Raw genomic sequence first — 7,393 nt, 5'->3', positions numbered from 1 at the left:
TTCATTAGAATCTTTAATTGATAAATAGTATATCACAGTGTAAAAGAAAGTCTATTATGTATCTCATATAGAGAACCCATTTGTATTTGAGATATGACATTTGGAATAAATTTTAATTCTACTTCTATTTAATTAACATATATTTGTATATGATATTTTCTCACTTTCAGTTTGTCTTCTCCTAGCATAATACAAACTCCATCTCTCCTCAAATTTCATAATAGACCAGCTTTTCAAAAAGGTTGATAATTTTGCCATTACTGCATATTCAGCAAGTTTATTTTCCCATTCTAAAAGTGGTCTGCTGCAGCCCAGACCTTTGCAAAGCTGGGTCCAGAAGGGCAGTTTAAGCCAAAACACGGACAGCTTGTAGATGGATTAAAAAATCAAGTTCAAATGTGCACATCTGCCTCCTGTCCCACTCCTGTACTCAACCCATCCTTCAGCATTTTTGAGGTGGCTCAAAAATTCTTCTGCCACACACCATCCACCTTTCCTGGTACCTGAATGCAGGAGAGCACAAGTGAGGCAGATTGGTGGTGTGAACCTGCCAGGCCTCCCCAAGCTGCTTCCAGTTTAAAAAAAAAAATCCACTGAATGTATGAGTGCATATGCATATGACCACTGAAATGAATGGGAAAAAAGAAAGCCAAACTGTGCTAAGGGGTGGTGTGCAACAGCCGTCTGACCATGCCAAAGCACCCCCATGCAGGATACAGACAACTCATGTGGGAGCGTCTGACCGTGAATAATCCACTCCATTTTGAACCATCCCAATTGGTATGCCTTCCATGTGCCCAAAGCTGCCTATCTGTACCCAGCCCAAGAATGGTAAATATTACCCTTCCCAAAAAAACCCTTTCCCTCTTTTGTCCACGATTTCTTTTTAGTTATCTCTTGTGTGTGTGTGTGTTTGTGTACATCCTCATTATATTCTTTCCTTTTAATAAAAACTTTCCAGTTGAACATTTGCCTGCAGGGCCGGTCCAAGCCTTTCTGGCGCCCTAGGCAGGGCAGCACAGCTCTGCTCCCATGTCTGTCGTGAGTAAGCGGCAGGCACAGGACTACTTGTGAGGAAGCAGCAGGCACGGGGCTACTCATGAGTAGGTGGCAGGCATGGGGCTACTCACGAGTAGCCCTGTGCCTGCCGGCCCAAAGGGAGGGCGAGCGGGATTTGGTGGCAGTGGCAGGGCGGGGGGGGGGGGGAGAAGGGAGAACTGGATTTGGTGGTGGTGGGGTGAACGGGGGTGTGAGTGGGAGCTGGTGGCAGTGGCGGCAGGGCGAGGGGGGAGGGCAAGCGGGAAGTGGGAGCTGCTGACGGCAGGGTGATCAAGAGAGAGGGTGAGCAGGATCTGGCAGCAGCAGGGCGAGTGGCGGGGGAGGCGAGCGGGAGGCAGGATATGGCGGTGGCAGGGTGAGGGGGCAGGCAGAAGCTGACAGCAGGGCAGGGTGAGTGGAGGGGAAGACGAGCGGGAGGCAGAACCTGGAGGCAGCAGTGGCAGGGCGAGTGGGGGGGGGAGCTGGCAGCTGGCAGGACGAGCTTGGGTGGGCGGATGCTGGGGGGGAGGGAGGCAAATTAGGCGGTTGTCTTGGGTACCGGGAGAGGGGGGGAGCCCAATTCGGCACCCCCTGGCACCCTGGGCAACTGCCTAGTGGATGAGTTGGCTCTGTCTGCCTGGTTCATTTGAGAATTCTCTTTCTCAACAATTTATTAGGGTTATAGGGATACAGAAACAAACAAGGGGGGAGGTAAAAGGAAGGGAGTGAGGAAAGGGAATCACATACACATTATTAATTAATAAAAGTTTACATATTTCTCCATTAATTAATTTATATACCTATCATCAATTCAATTTTAAATGAACTAACTGACCAGTATACTATTCATCTAACGCCGTCTACAAAAGTGTATTGGTAGGGTTTTCCAGCCATACATATAGAGGTGACCATATTTGCTCCACATTTCTTTTGCTATCTTCTTTCATTAGGTCCATAAGAATGTCCATCTCTATTACTTGCAGGAACTTCCCGATTTGCTCTGTTTTCGTTGGTATCTCCTTCTTCTTCCAGACCTTAGCATACAAAATTCTAGCTGCAGTTACTAAATGTACATACATATGTTTATTTATTTATTTATTTATATTAAGATTTATACCCCGCCCTTCTCACCTAAGTGTCTCAGGGCGGCTTACAACATAATAATTCAAACACTTCAGTTTAAAACATTTAAAATACAGTTAAACCATAAATTAATAAAAACAAGATAGAACAAAACCGGCGGTCTATAGCTACATTTTGTTCCATCCAAGATATTTTTCATTGTCAGTTAATGTCATAGGCCTGCCGGAAGAGGGCTGTCTTACAGGCCCTGCGGAATTGCCCTAGATCCCGCAGGGCCCGCACCTCTTCCGGCAGTTGGTTCCACCAATAAGGTGCCGTTATTGAGAAGGCCCGATCCCTGGTGGATTTTAGACGGGCCTCCTTTGGCCCGGGGACTACCAACAGGTTTTGTGAACCTGAGCGTAGTACTCTCTGGGGAACGTGTGGGGAGAGACGGTCCCTAAGGTAGGCAGGTCCTAGACCATATAGGGCTTTAAAGGTAATGACCAACACCTTGTACCGGACTCGGAATATTACTGGCAGCCAGTGCAGACCCTGGAGCCCCGGCCGAATGTGCTCCCGTCTTGGGAGCCCTAATAACAGCCGGGCAGCAGCGTTCTGCACTAACTGCAGTTTCCGGGTCCGGCACAAGGGTAGCCCCATGTAGAGGGCATTACAGTAGTCCAGCCTCGAGGTGACCGTAGCATGAATCACTGTTGCCAGGTCGTCACGTTCCAGGAAGGGGGCCAACTGCCTCACCCGCCTAAGATGAAAAAAAGTGGACTTGGCAGTGGCTGCTATCTGAGCCTCCATCGTCAGTGAAGGCTCCAACAGCACCCCCAGGCTCTTGACCCTGCCCGACGCTGTTAACGGAGCGCCATCAAAAACTGGCAGGGGGATTTCCCTTCCCGGGCCGCAGTGACCCAAGCAAAGGACCTCTATCTTCGCCGGGTTCAGCTTCAGCCCGCTCAGCCTAAGCCACCTAGCCACTGCCTGCAACGCCCGGTCCAGATTTTCTGGGGCGCAGGCGGGCCGGCCGTCCATAAGCAGATAGAGCTGGGTGTCATTAGCATATTGATGGCAACCCAGCCCATACCTTCGGGCCATCTGGGCAAGGGGGCGCATATAGATGTTAAATAACATCGGGGAAAGCACTGCCCCTTGAGGCACCCCGCAATCAAGCGTGTGTCTCCGGGACAGTTCCTCCCCAATCGCCACCCTTTGTCCCCGACCGTCAAGGAAAGAGGAAAGCCATTGCAAGGCCAACCCCTGAATCCCTGCGTCGGCAAGGCAGCACGCCAGAAGCCGATGGTCGACCATATCGAACGCTGCCGATAGGTCCAACAACATCAGCACCGCCGAGCCGCCTTGATCCAGATGTCGCTGAAGGTCATCCACCAGGGCGACCAGCACCATCTCCGTCCCGTGGCCCGGGCGGAAACCAGACTGGTAGGGGTCAAGGACAGAAGCATCCTCCAGGAAGCTCTGTAGCTGCAACGCCGCTGCCCTCTCTATAAGTTTGCCCAAAAAGGGCAAATTCGATACCGGCCGATAGTGTGCCAATTCGGTTGGATCTAACGTTGTTTTCTTCAAGAGGGGACGGACCACCGCCTCTTTGAGCGCTGATGGAAAATGTCCCTCCAGTAGGGATCTATTTATGATATCCCGTATAGAATATCTTAGCTCCCTCTGGCAGGTCTTAATAAGCCAGGAGGGGCATGGGTCCAATTTACAAGTTGTTGGGCGTGCAGATAGGAGGATCCTGTCAACTTCTTCCAGGCTGAGCGCGCCGAAGCCGTCCAGGACACACTCCGAAGACAGGCACGGAGCCTCAGGTTCACTAACTGTATCTAATGTGGCAGGGAAGTCGGAACGGAGCGACGCGATTTTATCCGCAAAAAAATCCGCAAAAGCCTCACAGCCAATTTCCAATTCATTAAAATTTGGTCTGCCCTGTGGCAGCATTGTGAGGGTCCGAATTGTATTGAACAGTTGTGCCGGGCACGAAATTGCGGACGCAATCTCTGCCGCAAAGTAAGTTTTCTTTGCGGCCTTGACTGCCATCTCATAGGACTTCATAACCTCTCTATAAGATGTTCGAGTCGCTTCGTCTCGGGTACGCCGCCATTGCCTCTCTAGTCGTCTGAGTCCTCGTTTCAACCGCCGCAACCCCTGGTTATACCAGGGTGTTGGCCTTGAACAGGGGCGCAGAGGACGCCTAGACGCGATCTCATCGATGGCCCCGGTGAGCCTATTATTCCAAGACTCCACCAGGTCATAGAGGGAATCGCCAGGGGGCCAGGGATCCCGCAGAGCCATCAGGAACCGTTCCGGGTCCATCAGGCTCCGCAGGCGAGCTAAAATAAGCTTGCCGCCCAAACGGGGTTGGGGTGGGACGTCCACACGAGCCTTGAGGGCATAGTGATCCGACCATGGCACTGCTATAGATGCAAGATCGTTCACTAAAACTCCCGACGCGAAGATCAAGTCTAACATGTGACCGGCCTGGTGGGTGGGTGTCGTAACTACTTGGGAGAGTCCTAGTGTCGCCATGGAAGACACTAGGTCCATCGCCTGATTGGAGGTCACGTCATCGGCATGAACATTGAAGTCACCCAGAATCAAAAGCCTCGGGTGCTCCAATGCCCATCCTGCTGCGGCCTCCATCAGTGATAGTAAGGCGCTGGCCGGTGCGTTAGGCGGTCGGTACACCAGCCAGATCGCCAACCCCTCCCCAACATCCCACGCCAGGCCGGCACATTCAATGCCCTTGATCTCCGGAGCCGGGAGGGCCCGGAAGGAGTAAACCTCTCGAATGAACAGAGCCACCCCTCCCCCCCGCCCGCTAGTCCGCGACTGGTGAAAGACCGAGTATCCCGGGGGTGCCATCTGGGAGAGAGCTACGGTCTCCCCATCGCGGACCCAGGTCTCGGTCACGCATGCCAGGTCCATGTCCTGCTCAAGCAGGAATTCCCGGAGGATAGAGGTCTTATTATTAATGGACCTGGCATTACATAACACCAGTGACGGAGGCGAGTAATTTTGCCTTGCCCCGCTACCTGTCACCATCGGGATGGGACGCAGGCTGGAAGGTGGTCGAGCACTATCTTGTCTCGATCTCCTTCCCTTCCATTTCTGCCTGTTCCCACCGTCATACCTTCCCCTCCCCAGGAGTACCGGAATCCCCAGGCCAATCATCTCTCACTGGTGCCACCAACCCTTCCACTGACAGATATTTAGATTTGTCTCTACTCAGCCCTCCCACCTCCGATTGGCCTATCAATAAATACCCACTAATATCTAATAGTTACTTAATCTAATAGTTATTTAATCTACCCCCACCCAACCCATCCAATTCACTAGCTAACAATAATAATTTATAATTCCAATTGGCTTCTTAATTAAAACTCTACAGTCATTATCCCTTTTTCTCCAGTTAATTTGCCATAAGTAATTCCATTAAATTAGCTAGTCAATAACCAAATTTAAATAACCAATAATCAGTCCAGTCTTAACAATTTAAATAACCAATAAATTACACCAATCTTAATAATTTGGGAGATAGGATCTAGTGGGTAGGAGGGAACAGTTTGTACCAGCTAAAGTGCCGGGGGCAATAAAGTGCAATGATCTTAGTAGTCTTATTTGGCTAAAGTGCTGCTGTTTTAAGTCCAGATGTTTTAAGGTGCTGGTGACAATGGAGTGCAAATGGTCTTGATTTAAAGTGCGGTAGTGTCTATAAGGTGCAGGTATCTTAGTCTGAGTCTTAGGCGCTGATCTCACATGAGGGTGGCGCGTATCAACACGCCATCCAAGAGGCCCGGATGTTTCAGACTCTTGTCTGTTATATCCGACATAATATTCCATAGGAAAAATTGTGGTTTAAATAAAGTCGTGTTATTATACATTTTTTGGATTACTTCATGTACCATAGACCAATACCTTCTAGCTTTTCTACATGTCCACCCCATATGATAGAAAGATCCCTCATTCTCACATTTCCAACATACATCAGAAACCCCCTTGTATATTTTTGATAATTTAACCTGTGTAATGTACCACCTGTAAAACCTTTTGTATACAGTTTCCTTAAAAGCAGTGGATTTTGTTACTTTTATATTGGTAGACCAAATTTGGTCCCATTGTTCCAACTGAATGCTACGTCATTGATTCTTTTACCACCTCATCCTCCATTTTCATTTGAAGCAAAAAGACATAAACTTTTCTAATTATTTTCTCATTCTGGCCACAGATAATCGTATCAAATAGTAATTTTTCTTTCTCAAATCCAATTATTTTACCTTTTGCATATCTTGTGTTTAAAACAATTTATTATATATATATTGTAGTAGCATATTATCATTTGTTATTAAAAGTTAATACACATATATAACATTTTCTCCACCCCACCCCCCTTTTGTTGACCCCCGGCAGTGCCAACCCCCTTAACAAACAACTCCCTATTACTATTTTATTTAATTTGTTATAAGGGAATAAACTCTATCTATTAAAAAATCTTTCTTCATAAAAAAGCAAAAAAAAAAAAATACCAAAAGCTATCATTGTAGTCCATCTTCATGATAGTCCTTCTTATTCATTCACAAAGAAACAAAAAAGTATAATCCAATAATCCCATTTTTAAACTGTAATCCATATATAATGTCTTTAAAAATTAACCATTGTCAAAGATCACCAAATGTCCTTTAACATTCCATTGTTTTTTAATATACTTTTGAAACTTTCCCCAGTCATTTTTAAACGTCTCTAGATCTTGTTCTTTTAAGATTCTTGTAAATTTGTCCATTTTACTCCAATGCATAACTTTCAAAGTCCATTCCCACATTTCTGGTATTTCGTCTTGTTTTCACATTTGCGCATATAATGTCCGTGCAGCTGAAAGCATATACCAAATTATCGTTCTATCTTGCTTTTGAATTTTTTTCCATTTGTAATCCCAACAAGAAGATGTCTGGTGTCTTTTTAATATTATAACCTAAAACTTTTGAAATCTCTTGCTGAATCATTTGCCAAAATTGTTTCCCCTTTTCACAAGTCCACCATATATGGTAGAAAGATCCTTCATGGCGTTTACATTTCCAACATCTATCCGATACCTGATTGTTCATTTTTGCCAATTTCTTAGGTGTCATGTATCACCTATATAAGATTTTGAAGCAATTTTCTTTAATGTTGTAACACGTAGATATTTTCATAGAGTTCTTCCGTAAGTATTCCCATGACTCCATCTGTATTTCCTTATTTATATTTATCGCCCATTTTATCATTTGTGATT

Source organism: Heteronotia binoei, chromosome 21 (assembly GCF_032191835.1).
Source record: "Heteronotia binoei isolate CCM8104 ecotype False Entrance Well chromosome 21, APGP_CSIRO_Hbin_v1, whole genome shotgun sequence".
Classification (NCBI taxonomy): Eukaryota; Metazoa; Chordata; class Lepidosauria; order Squamata; family Gekkonidae; genus Heteronotia; species Heteronotia binoei.
Note: the sequence above shows the minus strand (reverse complement) of the source record.